Source organism: Macrobrachium nipponense, chromosome 41 (genome assembly GCF_015104395.2).
Source record: "Macrobrachium nipponense isolate FS-2020 chromosome 41, ASM1510439v2, whole genome shotgun sequence".
NCBI lineage: Eukaryota > Metazoa > Arthropoda > Malacostraca > Decapoda > Palaemonidae > Macrobrachium > Macrobrachium nipponense.
Genome location: NC_061102.1, coordinates 33,798,575 through 33,822,436, shown reverse-complemented (window position 1 = coordinate 33,822,436; position 23,862 = coordinate 33,798,575). Strand labels below are relative to the sequence as shown.

The 23,862-nt window shown below is 38.0% G+C and overlaps 1 protein-coding gene across 16 annotated transcripts in view; it reads left to right on the top strand.

Annotated features, from left to right (window-relative positions):
- Nucleotides 1–23,862, top strand: part of LOC135212661 (epidermal growth factor receptor kinase substrate 8-like protein 1) — a 273,346-nt gene that overhangs the window by 18,053 nt on the left and 231,431 nt on the right. For 6 of the 16 annotated variants that reach the window (XM_064246297.1, XM_064246294.1, XM_064246309.1 and 3 more), the window contains exon 1: nucleotides 19,787–19,923. The exons of 8 other annotated variants lie outside the window; for them this stretch is intronic. The gene's annotated coding sequence lies outside the window, so the exon portion shown is untranslated. Of the gene's footprint in view, nucleotides 1–19,786; nucleotides 19,924–23,862 lie in introns of those variants that run through there. 2 more of the 16 variants (XM_064246298.1, XM_064246301.1) reach the window with 2 other exon arrangements.

Sequence of the window (23,862 nt, the reverse complement as noted above, 5' to 3'; positions counted from 1 at the left end):
AGGTCCCAGCGCTTGGCCTATGGCCTAAAGTCTATATTCCAATTCAAAACACTGTCATTTTATTTTCCACCGCTGATGACGTCATTGTATAGTACGAAGGCAGCCAATCATTCATCTTCGTCTGGTTTTGGAATCTTGCTTGAAGCCCCCGTGTGTGGAGGGACCATGTTGGCTAATTCGGGGCGCAAGGTGCTCGCTTTGTCATCTGGCAGCACCTCAAGATGTATCAGGTGTCCTTTTCGAGGTCGTCCAAAACATGACATAATCTTCTGCTTAATCCTCATGTATCGTCATGCTTCAAGTTTTTTTTTTCTCTTGTGTGATGCAAGAGTTGCTGTACTCTTTCCCTCTCTCTCCCGAGATTACTATATAGTCATCAGACTCAGAACATTAGTGAACGTATGTGCGGCGACGCTGTACGATAATTATGACAAGTTATCAAATTCGCAAGATCCTGGACTGCTTAAAGTCATCGTCGTCGTTTCTTCTTCTTCTTCTTCTGAGAGAGAGAGAGAGAGAGAGAGAGAGAGAGAGAGAGAGAGAGAGAAAGCGCCTTTCATATTTGGCAAGTTTTGGCAAAAATCTATTCCTTGTTTGAATAATGAAAAAAAAAACCCTCGCATGAACCGTTCTCAGGTGGGAAAGTAAAAGTGAACCAGACAGACGACGATCGCATAGGCGTATAACTTGACCAATGATGAAAATCCACTTTCACCAGAAGGGTGACGATCTTCTGAGTAAGACCCGAAGATGTCGAAAGGGCACAGAACCGAACGGAGCCTCATTTTCGTAGCCTCATTCGAGGTCACGTCTCCGTTGCGTTCTGTCGGCTGTTGCCTGCAGCTGAACGCTGCTGTGGCTATAGTAGATTCACATCAGCCGTGCATTGGAGGTCTAGGCCAGTCCCTTACGACGCTCCTTATTGGCTGTTGATCAGCCAATCACAGGGCTGGAAACACTCTCGAAAATTGACATGGGCAGAAGATGTGGAAAATACATCCTACCCATGAGAACTCCCGAGAGAGACTGAGAGATTCCAGCCCTGTGATTGGCTTATCAACAGCCAATCAGGAGAGTCGTAAGGGACTGGCCTAGACATCAGATGCACGGTAGATGTAAATCTACATACTATAGCACGAACCTCATTCACAATCAGGTTGGAATACGATGCTTGAGCTACGGACAGCAAATTCTGGTTATGTGAATCTACTTTAGGAATCTAATTTAAAATGAATTCATTAGTATTCATGGAAGGCTTTTCTCCTAGTTTGTAGAGACTTCCTCCTGGCTTCATGATGCTTGTGGTAGAGATAAAATGATTGATATAAAAATGTGTCATCTTTGTTAGACATGCCATAGCTTAACATCGTAAGATTAACTTTCATATACCATTTTCAATTACAAATGACTCATTTTTCTAAGGGACATACAAGAAGACTCGACGACCAGTATTCATCATTGACGGCCCAAGAGAATTAGCTGTTCATTCATGCTTCCTTCAAAACAGACTGGATTCATTCATGGATCGAGCGAGGGTTGTGGCTTAGTGACTCGTCTGCCCTTCAACGGGTCAGCGGAGACCGCCCACCTGACCGCATGCCCGCACCCAGTGCCAAATACAGCACCGGAATGGACTGAGGCAAAGGGGGCAAGTTCTTGTGGTTGCAGGAGGGTGTGAGAACTGCAAAGGGCGACCGGCCATGAGGTAAGACTCATAACCGGTTCTATACTGTCTGGGGCAGGATGCGAGCTTTTGCATCTTCTTTCTCTCTGGTGATGAGCGAAGGTTGCGTGTGGAGCCCTGCTTGTTTTCCTCGGAGCTGGTGTGTGCTTGCATACATTTAGGAGGAAGTGTGTATCCACATAAGAGACTGTATTACTATAGCAGATTCTCATCAACCGTGGATTTGATGTCTAGGCCAGTCCCTGACGACGGTCCTGATTGGCTGTTGATAAGCCAATCACAGGGCTGGAAACTCTAGTCTCTCTCGAGAGAGAGTTCACATAGGCAGAATGTATGTTCCACCTCTCCTGAGGGGTACTTTTGAAAGACATAGATCCTACCCATGTGAACTCTCGAGAGTTTCCAGCCCTGGGATTGGCATATCAGCAGCCAATCAGGAGCGTCGTAAGGGACTGGCCTAGACATCAGATGCACGGTTAATGTGAATCTACCATAGTATCTGTGTTTCGAGGCTGTAGTACCCAAAGTCTAGACCAGGGGTTTTCAACCTTTTCCTCCCTGCGTACCCTTTCGGGTATTCGTAATTACTGATTCAGTAATGTACCCTCTTCACTTTGTAAAACGTGGATAACAAAACCAACTCAGAAAAACTGTTCAGAGGGGAAGTAAGTACATAACTCTCCTGACACAACCAATCATATTGTAAACATAAAGAATTCCATAAAAAATAAAGAAAATTTTTAATAACTATGTACCTCTGGCTATGCAGTAAATTTTCAGGGTTATGGTACTGAACTTCAAAACCAAAATCTATTATTATTACATCAGCTGCAAAGATAGTTAATGAAATGGCTAAAACTGTTTTCATTAACTATCTTAGTTGGCCGAGGAGCAGTTTTTGCTAAAGCACATCCCAGGTCGGCATCTACCGTTCATTCGAGTGCCATGGGGAGCGCGTACCCCCTGACAGACCCTTGGCGTACCCTAGGTTGAAAACCCCTGGTCTAGACCTTGGCAGTACCAGTATCTGTGTTTCGAGACTGCAGTACCAGATTCTGCCTTTGTTTTGGTCGGTTAGAAAGGCTATCTGTGGGCCAAGTTTTGTTGTGATTAGCCATATCCGTTTCTGTCTTCATTCTAATCACAAGGGTAGTACTTCCCATTCAAAGGGATGCCCTCGGAAAGCGTTACCCCTCCGGTTGTTGGCATTCATTTTTCAACTGACTACCAAGCCAACAGAAAATGAAACACTTAAGTTTTACAGAAATCTTCAGGACTTGAAGAACGTTCACTTTTCTAGTTTTACGTAATGTATGATTAGGAATTGATCCCATTTGGAATCGTTTGTAAACGATTTAGAGGATTATTGCTCAATATATTCAGTGAGTACCGGGTCTCGTTCCTCGTTGGACGAGTGGGTTACAAGTTTGCCTACCGATCTAGTAGTCGCGAGTTCGATTCCATGCCCTGCCAACGTGGAATCAGAGGAATTTATTTATGGTGATTATAAATTCAATTTTCGATATAATGTAAATCGGATCCCACAATCAGCTGTAGGTCCCGTTGCTAGGTAACCAAATGGGTTCCTAGCCACGTAAAAATACTTAATCCTTCGGGCCAGCCCAAGGAGAGCTGTTAATCAGTTCAGTGGTCTTGTTGAACAAAGATTTAATTTTTTAGTACCAGGGCATGCTCGCTTGGGTCAGCAGTCACAGTGGGCCTGACCAGTATACTTGGCTTAATCGTTTTGGTTTAATCGTTTTGCCTGACCAGTACTTGGCTTAATCGTTTTACACCGTACTGTCACTGCAAAGGTATATGGAGAAAACTGTTATAATCTAATACATCGAAAAAAGCTCACCGCGAATAGATAATGACATTTTATTCAACGATGCTTGGGAAAACGAACGTGGTTTTACTATAGGGATTACTTAAGGCTCCTTGCACCGTGCCTTTGGCACCTACCTGCAACCCCCTTTGTTCCTTTTACTGTACCTCCTTTCATGTTCTCTTTCTCTCTCCGAACAATAGCTTCATAGTGCAACTGCGAGGTTTTCCTCCAGTTACACATATCAACCCTTTTACTGTCAGTTTCCGGTTCAGCGCTGAATAACCTCATAGGTACCAGTGCTTGGCCTTTGACCTAAATTCCATATTCAGTTCAATTCAATTTACTCGAAGATCGTTTGGAGTGACTTCCTACAATACCAATGTATCTCTTGCCTGGAAAGGTATAGTAGATCCCCATCAACCGTGCATTTGATGTCTAGGCCAATCCCTTACGACGCTCCTGATTGGCTGTTGATAAACCAATCACAGGGCTGGAAACTGTCTCGAGAGAAAGTTCACACAGGTAGGATCTATAGTATGTTCCACCTCTCCTGAGGGCTACTATTTTCAAAAGTATCCCTCAGGAGGGGTGGAACATAGATCCTGCCTATGTGAACACTCTCGAGAGACTGAGAGTTTCCAGCCCTGTGATTGGCTTATCAACAGCTAATCAGGAGCGTCGTAAGGGACTGGCCTAGACATATCAAATGCACGGTTAATGTGAATCTACTATAGTACCTATGATGCCAGTTATCGTGATGACACTTATTACCTGAAAGCGAAAACGTTAGGAAGATTTTCTGTTTCAAAATGTTGTAATTTCAGGATTGCAATGGACTTTTGTGTTTCCATTTGTCAGTCGCTGAGTTTGAATTCAGTCGCTGGGTTTGATTCTTACGTGTGCCGATGTATGGAGTCACATGTGGCCGCAGAGCCTCCCTGCGGATTGAGGCTTGAAAACGCCTCTCATTAGTGGCTGAAGTCCGTCTCGTGGTCTGGGGAATCACAACAAATATGTCGCCGGAGGAAATTTCTCTCCCGATGCAAATCAGTCATTTCCTACGACTCCTGGTCACGCGAGGAGGAGAGGAGGAGGAAATTCACGACTTTAGAAGGATGATTTCCTGAGATATTCATTCGCGAAAAAATGGCGAAAGCAGAGGCAGCGCCAGTTGTTATCTATTCTTAACACTTGATGCTTAGGTATGCGACTAACTTAAAGTTTGTGGTGATATTTTCACATTTCTGAAAGCAACGGGTGATCATGGATTTGTTCGGTAAAATTCGTGGATGGTAAACTTCTTGGATTTCTTTTTTTCTGTTGACTTATGATGTAGTAGTGATTTGAATAATTCCGGTGAAAGTTTACTTTCTTACTAATTCATTTGAAAGTTTACGTTTTGAATTATTCCTTTGAAAGTTTACTTTTTGAATAATTAATTTGAAAGTTTACTTTTTGACTAATTCCTTTGAGAGTTTGCTTTATGAGTAATTTCCTTGAAAGTTTACTTTATGAATAATTCCCTTGAAAGTTTACTTTATGAATAATTCCCTTGAAAGTTTACTCTTTGAATAATTCCTTTGAATGTTAACGTTTTGAATAATTCCTTTGAAAGTTTACTTTCTGAATAATTCCTGTGAAAGTTTGCTTTATGAATAATTGCCTTGAAAGTTTAATTTATGAATAATTCCCTTGAAAGTTTACTCTTTGAATAATTCCTTTGAAAGTTGACGATTTAAAACAATTTACACTTTTCTCTGGGAAGTTTGAGATTTCGCTTTTAACTATATTTCTCTGTAATCTGACGCACGATGGCTATAATATTTAAGGGGTTTCTGTTGAAGGCTGAACATTAACTCCAGTTTTGAAGGAGTTTTCCAAGAGGCTGAGAAGATACCTCTACTCCTCCAACGCAAAGGGAGGAAAGGCTTTTGCTAGGTTTCAAAATACTCCATTAACCAGTCGCTGTTTTCATCATAACCGGCCACATGTGGTCACGTTTAGAAATGTCACAGTGGCTCTCTCTCTCTCTCTCTCTCTCTCTCTCTCTCTCTCTCTCTCTCTCTCTCTCTCTCTCTCTCTCTCTCTCTCTCTCATATATATTTTTGCGCAAATTTATGTTGTCAATTGTACTATCTATGGTGGCTAGCTTAGCGTATTTTGGTTCATAATATTTAAGATATGTAAGCCATTCATACTTGTTGATCAGAAGTCTTGACGTAGGTAGGGTGATCACATCTGAAGTGATGATTCGGTAAGAACAGAGAGGTAGTTAGTCTACGAATTCCGTGAAACATAATACTTTCATTAGAGAGAGAGAGAGAGAGAGAGAGAGAGAGAGAGAGTCAATATGCATATTGGCTTCAAAGTAAATACGTGAATGACGAGCATTCTGGCTTTAAAAGAGAGAGAGAGGAGAGTAGAGAGACAGATAGAGAGAGAGAGAGAGAGAATCAGTAAGCATATTGGCTTCAAAGTAAATACGTGGATGACAAGCATTCTGGCTTCGAAGAGAGAGAGAGAGAGAGAGAGAGAGAGAGAGAGAGAGAGAGAGAGAGAGAGAGAGAGAGAGAGAGAGAGAGAGAGAGAGAGGGAGAGTCAGTATGCGCTTTAGTTTAAAAAGAAATACCATCCCGTAGGGGGATAGTGCCGTCAGTGCACCTCTTGCGGTGCACTGTAGGCATTACTAAAGGTTCTTCGCAACGTCCCTTCGGCCCGTAGCTGCATCCCCTTTCGTTCCGTTTACTGTACCTCCTTTCCCATTCTTTCTTCCATCTTACTTTCCACCCTCTCCTAATACTTGATCCACAGTGCAACTACGAGGTTTTCCTCCTGTTACACCTTTTAAACCTTTTACTGTCATTTTCCATTTCAGCGCCGAATGACCTCATGGGTTCCAGCGCTTGGCCTTTGGCCTGAATTCTAGATTCAACTCAATTCCGCTGATCGCCGGAGATAGGATTATACGTTCATGCATGTAAGTGGAATTGCCGATTACTACGATACAGCGCTCGGCCTGTCACGTGCCAGCATCCTCGTGAGGAGTCATGTGTCAGACCGACTTCTATTTCGCGTTGTTTCTCTTCCCCTTTTTGGCAGGCTTTGGTGCTCTTCCTCTTCCGCATTCGAAGGAATGTATCGTTTTTGTTCATTTCCTTGGGAATGTTCTTGCTGTTTCTCTCTGGGCTGCCTTCCTTGCTCTACGTATTCCAGAACGCGGAAATGTTTCATTCTTGTGCTGCAGCGCCGATGTTCAATGTATTTTGTTGTGCCTTAGTTCGCTGATGTTCTTGTGCCTTAGTTATTCGAATTTTTTCCGGCGTAAACAATGTGTACTAAAAAAAAAAAACTCGGACATTCCATTGAGGTGTATATTTCTGGTGATAGAAGTTCACTCTCGGCATGGTTCGGAAGTCACGTAAAGCCGTTGGTCCGTTGCTGAATAACCACTGGTTCCATGCAACGTAAATACACCATACAAATAAACAAACAATAAAAAAAAGACCATTCATGCTAATTGAGCTCATCTTAACTGAATTTTTTTTTAATTTTTTTTATATTTATGCATTTCCACTGAAACTTAAGCCTCTAGTTCAACTTCGCTTTCAGCATTCTATTTGAAAAAATGTAGGTACTCTCTCTCTCTCTCTCTCTCTCTCTCTCTCTCCTCTCTCTCTCTCTATATATATATATATATATATATATATATATATATATATATATAATATCATTATATATATATATTATATATATATATATAGGTATCTTATATATATATATAAGTTTTTAATTAATAATATATTATAGTTACCATGTTATTATGGATATATACTAGATATTTTTATATATATATATATATATATATATATATATATATATGTATATGTTATATATGATGTATGGTCTATATATATATATATATATAGATAATATATATATATATTATATATATATGTAGTATGTGTATATATATATATATATATGATATATATATATATATATATTATATAGTATGTATAGTATGTATATATATGTGTGTATGTATTGTGTGTGTGTGTTAGCTATCACAATTTCTATTGAAATGGAATCAGGAAGACATGCCACGTTGAACGATCTTGCCACATTCTCTCATTTGTGCGTGTGTGTGTGTTTGCGCGCGTGCGCACCTCTCACCCCCTGTTTCCCTCCCTCGTTACCCCCGCCCCACCCCTTCACATTCCCCTTCCTTGACTTTTTGGCCTCTCTTCACCGCAGGGTCACGCAAGGTCACCTCCAGACTCCCACGCTGAATGCACGTGTTTCCTCATTTATTTTCATCTCTACTCGTCGGTTTCCTAAAATAATTTACCAAATAATAATAATAAGAAATTAATAACAATTAATAATAATAATAAGGATTTGACCTAGAACAAAGCCTGCTATATGATAGTTCTTATTTAGAATTATACACGGACTCTTATCACTTTGTATTATTGTGGAACCTTTAGAACTATATATACTCTCGCGATAGATAGTTTTTTCCCTAATAATAATAATAATAATAATACTACTAATAATAATAATAATAATTTGACCAAAAACAAATCCTGCTATATGATAGTTCTTATTTTGTAATAATAATAATAATAATAATAATAATAATAATAATAATAATAATAATAATAATATATTTGACCTAGAACAAAGCCTACTATATGATAATTCTTATTTCGATAATAATAATAATAATAATAATAATAATAATAATAATAATAATAATAATAATAATAATAATAATAATTTGACCTAGAGCAAGGTCTACCATCTAATAGATATTATTTTGATAATAATGGTAATATTAATAATAATTAACCTATTTATAACAAAGCCTACTATATAGTAATAGTTCTTATTTTGGTCATTGTATGACGAAAGTGACAAAATTGGTTAATATCCTCTAGCTAATTTATGTTGACGCTCTACGAAATGGCACCATTAGAAGCCACTTGTGTCTTGGTCTAAGTTTCATCGCTGGATGGTCAAGTCACACTCATCTTTCCGTCTTGTATTGATACGTAATTCCTTATTACTCATTTTTCGAAGCCTGGTTGGTCGGCAGACCATTAGTTGATCTTATGAGCTGACAGCATTTCCTTTGCAACATTCTCAGCCTACAGCGTTCTGAGTCAGAAAATTGCTTGCTTGTGAATATCGTTTTGGAGTTAATAATATTAATAATTGGAATTATGTTTACTCATTATTAAAACATATAGGTAGTGGAAATTTTACGTGTAGCAAGATGCGCGCGCGCGCGATCGTCTCGCGTAAATGTTGAAAGTATTTCAGTTTTCAATTATGTCTGTAAATCCTCGGATCACGACATCTTGCTGCACGCTTAATTTCCACTGCCTATTTTTGTTAGAATAATTATCGAACATAATTCCAATAATTACTATTATTAACTCAGTGATATTCACAAGCAAGCAATTTTGACTCAGAACGCTGTAGACTAAAAATATTGCAAATGAAATGTAGTCAACTCATAAGAAACACACACGCACCTATTAGAAATTTAATATATGAAGTTTTCGATAACCTAAAACGAAAGGACCGGAGACTAAATTAAATATAACTGATGGCTGTAGCAGCCATCACTGGAACAACCAAGACGTTCCATAACTAAGAGTAATCCCATATTCCTAACCTAAACTCTGCCGTACTTAAATGACATCCAATTCAAGCGATATATATTATTAATATCAATAAAATACATCGCATGTAAAAAAGAGATAGCCTAGCAAAATCCACCGTAACAGTGAAGAAGAAGTGAGTGAGTCTTAGAAGTCGAGGGGTCACTCTGCATAGCCTTTCTCGTCTGTAGCCGAATCCAGCTGGTATACAAGACGTGACGGTTGTAATGATAGGGCAGGAAGGAATGTCACTCGCACGGTGTACCTGGATCTTGGTTCCTTGGCTGTGTTTATGCACCCCTGCGTCAAAGGATAGTACTATACGTCTTCAAGGCGCCTTTTGCATCTATTGCATTTCATTGAGACCTTTCATTTCTCAAATGGTCTCGCAGTCAAAGTGCAGTGATGGAATGTTAGCAGGCCGTCCTCCTCCATATTGTAGGTCTAGCGACAAGATGCAATAAATCTCAGTGTGTTTTACGGAATTCGGACAGGACAAAATTTTCTATCCTGTCGGGAAAGGGAGCATCAAACCCGTCTCCTTCGAATGGGAAGGGTCTCGAAACGGAGAAAACTGCCACAATACAGAATATATCAGTGTGTTAGTCACCGGCTTGTAAGGCCAATTCAGTTATCACCTGTTATTCTTGTAAGGAAGTGTCTTAAACTGAGTTTAGTTTTAACTGCAGAATTTCGTTTGTCTTGTTGGTAACATGCTTCGTGTCGTGAATAGCGTAGTTTGCTTTGAAGGACAGTTAACGGTGTCTGGTGTGGAAGGCAGGGCTCCGGGTATACAGGCACTGCAGTGTGCAGAACCGTTGCATTGTGGTAAGATGATACACCAGAGGGACATGGGGGCTGGTTCTTCCTTTTGCCATTTTTTCTTTTTTCATGATCAGGTATTGGAGGCAGTGCGTTTTGTACCCGGACACCTGAGCACCTCCGCGTTTGCTTTGGTAATAAGAAATTTACGCGGTATTATCAGATAGTACTAGCCGCTGAGGCCATGTTAAGGTTAGAATGTTTACATTTATTCATGTATGTTGTCATGTTGCATACTTATCACTTCTTTGGTATTCTCAGCATGTTTCGTCATGACCATATGGCAAAATGAATGCTTCACATGAAGTGAGAGATGATGAAATACAGTACCCACCGACATTTATGGATTATAGCGTAGTTTATATACACGATGGGTTCCCAATCTTTGTCATTTATTAGACCCGTTATCCCACTGGGCTTGACAGTAAATATAGAATTCTTTTTAGCATATGAAATGGTGCTATAATGGTTATAATCATATGATTTTAATTTTGAGTAGGGTGTGTTTAATCTTTACGCAATTCTCTCTCTCTCTCTCTCTCTCTCTCTCTCTCTCTCTCTCTTCTCTCTCTCTCTCTCTCTGTCAATTAGTATTAGGTCAGGTATGGTTGAAAGACGAAGGGAAGCACAGGCATCCTGGTATTATATTTGTAAATTTCCATTGCCATTACATTCGTCGGCTAGGTGTTTGTATCGATTATCTGCCGTGGATGAGAGATTATAGTAATTAGCAGCGAGTTGCTTTTCAAATGACAACCTTTGGCATTCTCTTCATGCTTCTGTTCTTCATTACTATAGAATATCTCTTCCTTTATGAGACAACGCCATCACTTCTTTCGTGGTTGAACGTGGTCGTTCTTTCTTCTTCTTCTTCTTCTGGCCTGAGCTGAAAAGGGGTAACATGTTCGCAGTGTCAGTGGTTTGGTTTCCGGTCAATCGCCCAACGGTCGACTTGACTTTGAATCGGTATCAGCGTCAATATATAATATATATAATATATATATATATATATATATATATATATATATATATATATATCCAATGTAGCACGAAGAAACACGTACTTGAGATTATCCTTAAATCCACGGCAGAGAGGTAAGTGAAACAGGGAACTGGAAGAAGTACTTTCGTAGTATATTCTACATTATCAAGTTCATACTGAATGTAATAGATTGTTGTTTTTGTAGTTTTAGATGAAGATGGCCTTATGCCAGCACGGGAACTTGCTCATAGAAGTTGACAGACCTTTATATATAAAAACAGAAAGTGGGGCGGGGTTACAGTTTATTAATGTGGTAAGGAAAGAGGGTGAAGGTATAATCCTGGTTGGAGATTTAAATTCCTCGTTGACGTGCCTTCGATAAAGATAGACTCCAACAGAAGCCACGTCAATAAGGAATTTAATTCTCTACCCAGGATTATACCTTGATCCTCCCTCCTTATCTCTTTTGCTTAAAGAATACGCCGCCCAGATAAATAAACTGTATTCCCCCGCCCCCTCTTTCTGTCAACTACTTTTATATTAGTGTGAACTTGAAAATTTAGAATATAGTACGAAAGTACTTGTTCTAAGTCCCTGTTTCACTTACCTTTCTACCGTGGATTTAAGGATAATAATATATATATATATATATATATATATATATATATATATATATATATATATATATAAACAAAATGTTGTTCTCTTGTAGCACTACCCTTTGTGTGTGTGCGCGTGTATATATTTATATACGTGCAGTCGTTCAGTGGAAAAATTATATACGAATCTTCAGAGGGTGTCCATGATACGAGTTGTAAAAGGATAAAGTTTATTATAATGAAACGTTTCGCACATGAAACATCTGTGCATCATCAGTCTGCAAATAGCAATAAGACAAATAACATATAAAAGCATAAACACAAACAGAACTCACATGAATGAAATAGTCTTAAAATTAACCCCCAAAAAAAGTACAGAGTAGAAACAGTAAAAAGAGAGAACACCCAAAACACTAACCGTCCATGAGAGGAGAAAATTGGAATGGAATTATATATAATATATATAGATAAATAATAATTATTATATTACATATCTATATATATATATATATATATATAATATATATATATATATATATATATATAATATATATATATATATATATATATATATATATATATATATATATATATATATATATATATATATATCCTTAAATCCACGTTAGACATGTAAGTGAAACACGAAAAGAACATTTTATTTACATACATTTTTTTTTTTTTGCCTAACCATTCTTATTCTCGGCAAGTATTCAGGATATTTCCATACCCTTTCCCGTTACATGGGCACACCACAACAATCGACTAGTTGTCAGGTTCATAAAACTCAAGGCCAATAGAGTACTCTATTGGCCTTGATAAAACAGATGAAGACAGCGTGAGCACATTGGATGTTTTTAGCGAAGAGGAGGCCTGAATCGGTTTTGGCGCAAGTCCGGTCTCCTCTAGACCATGACTTAACCGCTTAGCAATCGTTAAGTAGTTTTGTTTTCAGAGGCTAAACTCGCCCTACCAGTGAATGTACTGGGGTACTTGCAATTATTATATGTTTTATATTTTCATCGTTCATAAACGTGTTAAAAAGAGGTTTTCCTTCTTTTCAGCGGTCTTTCCAAGTCATCACTTCCCCACACATTCCTGTGCTGGTGATATCATGAACGCTTCACAAATCTGACCTCTTTACTCAACCCTTGTCACAAATTGCTCAATGCAAATTTTAATTAGGGTTTTATATATATATATATATTATATATATATATATATATATATATTTTACATACATACATACATACAACCCTAATTAAATTTGGCATGTGTGTATATATGTATATATATATATATATATATATATATATATATATATGTGTGTGTGTGTGTGTGTGGTGTGTGTGTGTGCATGTGTGTATATATATGTGTATATATATATATATATATATATATATATATATATATATATATATATGTGTGTGTGTGTGTGTGTGTGTGTCAGCCGAATCGTTAACGTCACTGTCGTGTTGATTTCGTCCCTGTCCGCTGGATGGTGGTTCGATCCCATGAGGGGACGAAATTATTATCAACTAAAAAATTTCCCCTTCAGTTTACATATATGAAAATTTATCAATTCCGAGGTAGAGCGAATTAGGTATTAAAGGACAATTGTAGCTTGAATAATTTATATGAATCACGGTGATGTGATAATTTATTCATATAATATATTATATATAATATCATATATATATCTATATATATATATATATATATATATATTATATATATATATATTATATTATATTATGATAAGCCACGGAGGAAAGATAAACAATGGAGTTTCTGCAAGATCCTTTGGCTCAACGTCCTTTACTCAGCAGATAAACTGAAAATTAGAATACAGGAAAGGTCGTATAACTGACAAATAGGGATTATAAGGATATTGGTACCTAGAATCCAACGCACTTTGAGAATGAGTAACCTTTCCAAACAAGCATATACATGGGTACAATTTAAGAACAAAAAGATTAGGTCCAACTGCTCAGACACAGGGACAAGACAATTGGACTTAATCTTTTTGTTTTTAAATTGTACCCATGTTTATGCTTGTTTGGAAAGGTTACTCATTCTCCAGGTGTGTTGGATTCTAGGTACTAATCTCCTTATAATTCCTATCTGTCAGTTGTACGACCTTTCCTGTACTCTCAATTTCTCATGTAAGTCAGTTTGTCTGGTGAGTAAAGGACGGTGAGGCGAAAGATCTTGCAGAAACTCCGTTGTTTATCTTCCCTTCGTGGCTTATACCTTTTATGGATTTTATCACGTTCCAAACTTTCCTGATTCAGTATACATACTACATACAGTTACATACCATACATAACATACATACATACTACTACATTACATATATATGTATATATATATATATATATATATATATATATATATATATATATATATATAGTATATATATATATATAACATGTAACATGCATACTCATGGCATATACTACTATAAAGCGAAGTCATTTGTGAATAAAAGCAAATTGCTGGACAGTACGTTCGACTATGTCCACTACTCTAGGGATTTACCTTAACCTCGAGGAGGTTAATCCTGAAAATGTACCTTTTTGGATTAGGATTAAATACCTCCTTTGGCTAATTGTAGGAAAGTCTCGACCTTTCGTAGTGAAGAGTATACTTGCCACCTGTCGCGTAAGACCATTGTCTTGTGTTGGAAAAATAAAAAAGCTCTTATCTCTCATGATCCCTTGAGAGCAAGAGTGTTTTTGGGTTAGAAGTGAGTGGCAATATGTCTTGGATTATTAAGTTTTCTATAAGTTGGTGGGCTGCGCCGCCTGCTCCTCTCTCTCTCTCTCTCTCTCTCTCTCTCTCTCTCTCTCTCTCTCTCACTTCGTCTCTTCTCCTCCTCTCTCTCTCTCTCTCTCTCTTTTTTCCTTTCACGAGTCTCACTTTCCATTTCCAAAGACAGTGTGTGTGAAAATCAGCAAGACATTGTGTAAAACTGAAGATAACTGCTCTTATTTGCTGCCTAACCTTGGAATAGGATTGTATGGTAAATGGCACGATCTTACTGATGTCTCATAAATTCCGCTCTTGTTTTCTTAGCGCTTTCATAGACTCACTTAAATAATTATGGACGATAAATGAAGTAAGGAAAACACCATTTGCAACAGGGATACACTTGATATTTAGGCAACTGCTGTACAAAATTTATTCTGAAATTTTTTTTCCTGCACAGCTGTCAAGTCGAGAATTCATTTTTCTTCCAGTTTTTTTACCGTCATGACTAATGTTAACCAGAACTATTTTCTCATCTGGTTCAAAACGGTTGTATTGGCTCAGAATTCGTGGTCTGGATTTTGTCAGTTATGTCTTGTATTTGTACGTTGTATGAAACCCTCTGAAGTGAACGGATTTGGACATTTCTGCTGCTGTTTCGGTGTTTACTGCCATTTGAAAAGCTACACCAGAAACTGCTGTATGGAAAACATGGGTCATCCATATATTTCTCTCTGTCTCTCTCTCTTTCTCAAGAAGAAAACTTGACAAAAGTCTATCGTATTAAGGGACAGCTAAAATTATTCCTCATATTTGTTCAAGCATTGGCGTTTTCTATGCTCGTCTGTTTTGTATACACTTTTACCAATCGATTAGCAGTCAACAACATAGGTCTCTATCTTCTTATGTTAAAACTATTTGTAATTTCATTGTTATTCATTATGTTCACCTCATTATGGTACATATATTTAATATTTACGCACACGTTTACCTTATGAGAACTCGTGTATAGGTCTAACGGACATCATCAACTTTCGCCTTATCCAAAGAGTCGTTGTATAGGCCTTTGCTACTTCGACCCATACACACACTATTCAGACAGTATGAACGATCTCCGCACCGATTTCAGTCTGAACAAAGATTTTGCCTCGAGAAGACATGGCTTCATCTCCAGAGGAGACGCACACGATAGCGTTATATCGGCAGACAAATACATACATTGAACGACCTGTCGCAAGTCGCAAGCCAGCAACCTGGTCGTGACAGATTCCCTGCTGAGATCGTTCAGACACGAAGCTCCGCCCACTTTTGCATTCAGACAAGCCTATACAGTGTTTTTGCGAACGATACACAAGTCGTTCAGACAGTCGTGCAGTGTATGGGTGCCTTTAGATATTAACGTTAATGTCTCTCCTCGATCCCTGTGACCCGGACAGACGCAGGAGGGGCCCAGAAGCGTCGACAAACACATCGCATTGAACAGTGGAGGCCCCGGAGATTCAAGTATGAGTCTAGTAGATAAAGCTGTGTCCCTGGAGACCGTTTGAACTTTTTGTCAGCCTTTCCTTATCTCCGGAATCCTCGAGGTGATGGCGATTAATGGGTGAAGGGATTAGTCATTATTTGATCTTGCGTTATCGTGGTTTTTATTGCCCGTGGATAATAGCCAATCACAATGGGGGCTTTGTTTCGGAAGGGTCATTAGTTCCAGTAAATCTGGCAGTCGTTGCATATTTTAAATTGATTCTATTTTACAATTAATTCTGAGTATTATAACTGTTCAGGATTAAATGTATTAAAAGGTAGGAAAAGAACAAGAACATTATATATGCCTATACATGTATATTATATACATATGAATAAGTTGATCACGATACTATGTATAAATAAAGGTTTTTTGCCACGAAGGAAAAAATGAAAAAACGAGTTGGCCGAGTACTTTCGGCCAACTCGTTTTTTCATTTTTTCCTCTGTGGCAAAAAACATTTATTTATTATATACATATATATAGTATATTATATCATATAGTATATATATACTATACATATATATATATATATATATATATGTAAATATATGTATATATGCATATATATTGTTCTTTTCGTACCTTTTAATACATTTAATCTTGAGCAGTTATAACACTCAAAATTAATTGTAAAATAGAATCGATTTAAAATATGCAACGACTGCCAGATTTACTGAAACTAATTATACACACACACACACACGCATATATGTATATATATATATATATAATATATATATATATATATATATATAAGAGAGAGGAGAAGAAATCACCGTGTTTTATCCTTCACCTGCATTGTTACAATAAAGATTAATGAGCTCGTAACAATCAACTCGATAATGGAACAGCTATGCTAACTTGTGCCTTTTACAAAGTGGAGGAAAAATATAGGCTAAATTAAATTAAGATATTTCGGCAAATGTTGACTTTCCGGGGCAGGGTTCACTTTGCGTAGCGTAGGTTTATTTATTTATTTTTTTTATTTTGGGGTAAAAAAAGACGAATGGGGTTAATCCCTAAGAAGTCTTTGGAAACATTATCATGTGACCTTGACCAAAGTGGTGGTTGGTTACCTGTCGGCTTTTCTCCTGCTCACAGAGACGCCCTGAATCATTCTTCCTTTCAGATGCAGCCTCTCCATTCACTTAAATTCCTTTCCACCCCTCCCAGAATGAACCTTTCCATTATCCCCCTTTTCCGAAATGGGCCATTCCTTCCCCCCCCCCCCCCACTCCGTGACCCTCCTCCCTTGACGTGTTGGGAAGGTTCCTTTACAGAAATGGCGTTGCCGTCACGTTGCCTTATCGAACAGCACCTTCATGTTCTTTTATGGAAGTCGAGTCAGACTATAAATTTTGATGTAGGCCCTCGTGATTTCCGTGTCGTTATTTATCAGTTAGGCCTCATTGCCGAATGTCTTTTCGATAGGCTTATATGTGGTTTTGTCGCTTGTTGTTACGGGCACTTTTAGTGAGGCAATAAATTAAGGGCATCAGAATCGAATTTTTTATTTTCAATTTAATGTTGTATGGTATTTATACGCAAAACATCCGAATCTCATTGCTCACTTTGCAAGCGTTTATACTCCCATATGCTTGTTCTATTTTGCGAGTCGGTAAAATTTTTTTTTATCTGTTATTTGAAAAATACATTAATGCAGATTTACAGTTATTTCATAATATTTACATAATTTTACAATGGCCATTTTTCTTCTTACCAGGCCCTCTTACTTTTATACAACAGAACATTGCATATTTAAGTAGTAATCAGGAAAGTAACAAGTTCTCATAAATAAATATATATATATATATATATATATATATATATATATATGTGTGTATATATATATATATATATATAGTATATAGTATATATATATATACTATATAGTATATATATATATAGTATATATATATATATAGTATATATATATATATATATATATATATATATATATATATATATATATATATATATATATATATATATATATATATATATATATTTACGTATATATGTGTATATGTATGTGTGTTTTACTGAACACTAGGCTTTTAATCATTTTTTAACACCATAATAACTGTACTATTACTTTGAAATTTATACTGCCTACTCTAAAACAGTAATTAATGTACTCGTTTGTGCAAATGTCATCTATTCTGTAGATAGTTCACAGTCACTGTCCACGATTTCTATGTATTTATCCTCTCCTTGACTTCTTTTCTCCCAAAATTCATGGCCCCCCCCCCTCCCCATCCCGCCCCCGCGCTCACCACCCTCCTCGTTCACCTTAAATCTGACATGAACCCTCCATAAATTCCCCGAAGCGTCGGTCTCCTCATTTTGTAAAGCATGACATCAGTGGATAGTTATGCGGCGTCAGGCTGGTGGTTCCTTACTGGTGGTGCGTTGTATGCTGGAGCCACTCCTCTCGTTCCTTATCTCTGCCAGGCTCTGGCGCTAGATAAAGGCTGAGCTGATGCCTCTCGTTATGCGCAATATACCCATTATTAAAGGGCAAAGCCTTTTTTGTTTCCGTTCGTGATGAGATTTGTATGAGATTAGCCATGGTTGTGGAACGGTTTAAGAAGCATTGGAACTCGGTTGCTGATTAACATTTTCCATGGGTTCACCTCGGTGGGAGGTATGGCGGATCTGCATATTAATTTCTGGGGACGGACTTCTGACTGAAGTATTTATTTGGCTGAAGTAGCTGTTTTCAGCTTTTATGTCTGCTTCGTAAGATAATCCAAGTTAATGAGCAAATGATGGTTGAGTGATGCAATTTTAGTGGAATAGAATTCTTGCCACTTGTGGTAGCCATTGTCCTTGAATGTTTATGATCTAGACTTTTTTTTTTCTGTCATTTCCCCTGCACCCAGTCCAACCATCCAGATTTCCCCCTTCATATGTATGATGGAAAGAGTAGTTAAAACACACTGTGACTATTTACTAATTTATTTTTCAAATGAACAAATATACTGATAAACATATAGTTACAAAGTAAAGTGGATAGAGAGCGGTTAGTAACAACTAACCGCATAGCCATAGAGAGCGGTTAGTAACAAATAAAAGGACATGGTGAAAATTCATCTGGGATTTTTTTTTGTTAGTAAGTAGTGTAATTATTTCCCCACTGGTAGCTTCAAATTTCCCCCAAGTTTGGGAACCATTCTATCTAGACTGCCAGCCACATCTGAAAGTTGTCTTATTCTTTGACAAACACCACAAGGACAAGCGCTTGGCTCTTTTTGTAGCCGTAATATCTCTCGTTTTCATCCGACACTGCTGCTGCTGCTTGAGTGATGTGCTTGAAAAGGGTCGTCAATAATACCACCTAGAAAGAGGAGCTCACCCTTTAAATAAGGTCGCTAAGCCTCGAAAAAGGCAGGTAGGCCTAGAGCCGTGAAATACAAGCTTTGGTGGGATTTTAGGCCTGAACCTGGGCCTTCCATCATGCTTAACGCCATTTTTATGCATATGAGATGTCCATACGATTATCCTCGGTGATTTGATGATATTTCCGATAACTCCACATACTGCCGAGGTCTCAGTCGTTATCGTTGAAAGTATGCGAGGGCACAACACTGCCCAGGAAGGTGTAGTAATTTGATGCTTTGTTGTTTACAAAGATCGTGCGCTGAAGTTTCCATTAGTCGAATGTCGTGGGGTTATCTAGATCGAAGATGTCTCCTCGATTGTTATCACATCATGTGATATTGAGCTGAAAGTCCGGTATCATCCGTGTATAATTTTTCGTTTTTTTTTTCTCCAGAGAAATGTTTATCGCATGATATGACACATTCCAGCCATCAAACGCTTTTATCATGTGTGCGGTATGTGAGGGCTTATCGTGATTATCAAGGGGGGATTTTATTGGCTGGGGTTCCAGGGGAAACCAATGAGATCACACCTCTGAGGTAATCTCCCCCCGATAAAACCAACCAGTGTTCTGGATGATAAGGCTGGTCTGGCTCTCGGCTCTAGTTCAGTTCTTGTGTTCTGTGGAGAGGGACTTTATTGCACCAGTCCTGGGAATTTGAAGATTTGCTTCGTGAGTATCACTCTTAATTTATATCTGACTCCTTACAGAGTTTGTAATTCATTACTCAGTATATTGTGAATGCTGGGGTCCGCCGCTGCTGAAAGTCAAGAAGCACCACAGTGTCCCAGGATTGAATGAGTCCGTGCCATTCTTCTCGTCTTCTGATTCCACCAGTCTATCTGGTGTACATATTGTTTGTTTTTCAAGGTTATCATGCTAGAGTATTCATATTCTTCCCTCGCGTCCTGAATGTGAACGATTGTTTCCATTCTTATAGACGCCACCGTGCATAATCCTTTGACAAAGTATACAGTGCTGACATCATGTAGGGCTGGTCTATTTTATAATTTCAAACCCTGCCGTATATATTGTGTTCAACAAATAAATTGGTGCTTGTAATTCCGTATTTCATGTTATCCTGAGTCGTCCACTGTTGGCAGTGGTATTTTTCATATATTCGTATTAGCTCAGCCAATACCTACATCATGAGGTCAACTATGTTTTGCATTTGATTAGTGAAATAAAATGAGATATCTGCTCTGTCTTGATCATGCTAATATTGTCTAGAGGTTGACCCGAGATTTTAATGTTCGGTGCAATATTTGTAAAACGGTTTTGTTTGTTCGTACAATGTCATTCTGACACGTATCAGGGGATCAGCACACCTCAGTAGCATGGTCGGTATGGTGTAGGCGTGCCACCTCGGTGGCCGCGAGTTCGATTGTCGGGCATTCTATTGAGGAGTGAGAGATGTGTATTTCTGGTGACAGAAGTTCCCTCTCGACGTGGTTCTTAAGTCACATAAAGCCGTTGGTCCCGTTGCTGAATAACCGCTGGTTTCTTGCAACGTAAAAACACCTTACAAACGAACAAGTATCAGGGGATCTAGTGTGTGTTAATCGCTCCTCTTGTGAGGTCTCGTATTTCGTCATGTTCTGTTGTTTTCTGCCATTGTATGACAGCTTTGTGAGATTATACGTTGTTATTATCTTTTCCGTTCTTTCTTGGTCATCCAGTATTTGTAACGCTTCTCTTTGTTTTGTTTTAGTGGAAGCCACTGTGTATGTTAGTTGGAAGAAAATAATACACTGTGCAAATGAGTTTCTGTAACTCATGAAGCTGTTGGGAGGAATAAATTGTTGTTTATTTCTGCAATAAGGGGATGACTGTTGACATTTTTAACTTTTGAATCTCTAGAGGAAATTCTACGTCCTTTGTCCTTAATAAATGTAATGATTAGGACACTGCAAAAGGAAGAGAAATAGGGAATGATTTTGTTCGCGCAAGTCTAGCGTTTTGCGTCTGATTTTTCATCTTTTAATCTGTCTGATTTTTCATCTTTTAATCTGTGATTTTTCATCTTTTGATATATGATTTTGCATCTGTTAATCTGTCTGATTTTGCATCTTTTAATCTGTCCGATTTTGCGTCTTTTAATCTGTCCGATTTTACGTCTTTTAATCTGTCTGATTTTGCATCTTTTAATCTGTCTGATTTTGCATCTTTTAATCTGTCTGATTTTGCATCTTTTAATCTGTCTGATTTTGCATCTTTTAATATGTCTGATTTTGCATCTTTTAATCTGTCTGATTTTGCATCTTTTAATCTGTCTGATTTTGCATCTTTTAATGTGTCCTGTTATGAGATATTCTGTTGGATTTCTTCCTTGGTACTTCCACTGTAGCCTCCTCTCCAGCCTTTACCGCAGAATAAAACCGCGAAGCCCCCATTGGCTTTCACACGATGAAATAGACTTGACGTGAAGCGAAAGACTGAAATATAAGAAGCAATCAAATTTTAGCCACGATTGCAATTGGGTTCTATTAAATATACAGTTATTTACGTCTTTAGATCTTGAAAGCTGTGTAAGGTATTGGCAACCTGCAAGTATGCTTCGTGAATTGCTGAACGTCAAATTTGGATTATGTTTGCATCGTCAGGTAGCACTAATAAATGACAATGACGAATGATATTATAAACATGCAATCAATTCAACGCTGACGTAAATTGGTTGGATCGCCATTGTTGTTGATGATATTATTCTGACGATGAACCCTATTATTATGGAACCAGCCCACAGGGACCATTGTCTTGAAGTTAACATTTATTTGAAAGAGAAAAAAAAAAGGAAATACAGAAGGGAGAGATCTTTTTTATTAGAATATAAACAATTTATTTATGAATTATGAATAAAGATATAGATGAAAATGTAAGTCGATCTACTCAAGACGTTCCTCAAGAAACAGGAGGAAGTGCATGGACACATGAGGAGACGTCAGCAGCAACAGCACACACACACACAGAGAGAGAGAGAGAGAGAGAGAGAGAGAGAGAGAGAGAGAGAGAGGAGTTTTCGAAGCATGTTCCTGGTCGTAGTTAGATCCTGATACAATATCCTTCGTAATGGGGTGGTGCCGTCAGTACAACTCATGTGGTGCACTGTAAACATGACTTAAGTTCCTTTGCAGTGTCCCTTCGGCCCCTAGCTGGATCCCCTTTTATTCCTTTTTCTGTAACTCTGTTCATATTCCCTTCCATTACTTTCCACCCTTTCCCAGCAATTGCTTCTTACTGTCCATTTCCATGTCAGCGCTGAATGACCTCATGGGTCCTAGCGCTTGACCTTCGGCCTAAATTCTATACCTATTTTGTTCTGGTAAAATGAGCTATGCCTAAGTGCTGTTAGCCAGGTCAGACGGAAGTTATAGTCATTGAATTCAGTAGAAAAATGTTAAATTCAAAGTCCTAGCAAGTTCCTCCGTTGCGCTGGGCGAAACTCTCAGCCCCATTTGTCAGCCTGAGGCGAATGGCTGTTTGTGCAGTGCTTTGTTCGTGAATAAGATTAATTTGGTGTCCGTTACCGAACGCGGTTACTGTTATCTGCGTGTAATCCGATACGTAGTCATTGACTAAATGTCGCAACAAACGCAGCAGCCAGCTTAACCCAACCGCGATTCGGCCTTCGCATGTGAAGGCAATCCGTAGTGGGATTTTTACCGTCCATATTTAGTACATTTATTTTATTATTGTGTTTTAGCAAGTTTATCGGATTTGCTGAAATGTCAAAACTCGGGAAATTTGTGGTTATCAAAAATTTCTCATCATGAGTAACGTTTAGTTTTATTTATATATTAAATTGGCTTGTATATATGTACGTATGGTATTTTTTTGGCGGGGTGGGAAGTTCATGTCATAACCTAAATTATAATTAATTTACTTGAGGGGCAAGTCTGTGTATTACTGTGACTGTGTATGTGTCTTTGATGATTTATACACTGAATAGTAAAAGTTCTGTTCTCATTCCATAACAGGGTTATGTAATAAGTAATCATATATTTATACCGACAAAAACTGACTGAAAGACTGGTTAGACTTGTTGCTACCACCTAAGAAGGAATTCCTCGGTAGTGTTATTCTAATGGCGTTATTCACAAGTGGCACGTAAAAAATAGGAAGCCTTAAATGGGGTCCGGGTTTGGAAGCCTTAGGGACATGCCAAAGCCTATTTAGGTTTGTCCATTTTTTTGTTTCCACTTAGGCCCGCTTTCTTTTCCTCTACCCTTTTACGCCCCGCAGTGGGGTGGCGCTGTCAGTGCACCTCATTTAGTGCACTGTAAGCATCACTTTTGGTTTTTGCAACGCCCCTTCGGCTCTTTGAAACCAACCCTTTTCATTCCTTTTACTGTACCTCCGTTCATATTCTCTCTCTTCCATCTGACTTCCACCTTCCCTAACAATTGTTTAGAGTGGATTTATTTAATGGTTGATTGATTGATTGATTGGTTAATTGACTGATTTATTTATTTTTATATTTATTAATTTATATTTTACTCTTATCAGTTAGCCCTCGTGCTAAAACTTTAATAATAGGCAGTCTGCCAGACTACCAATCGCCATATATTCAAGAACATTTATCGTTACAGTTCTTTATAATAATATTCATTGTAT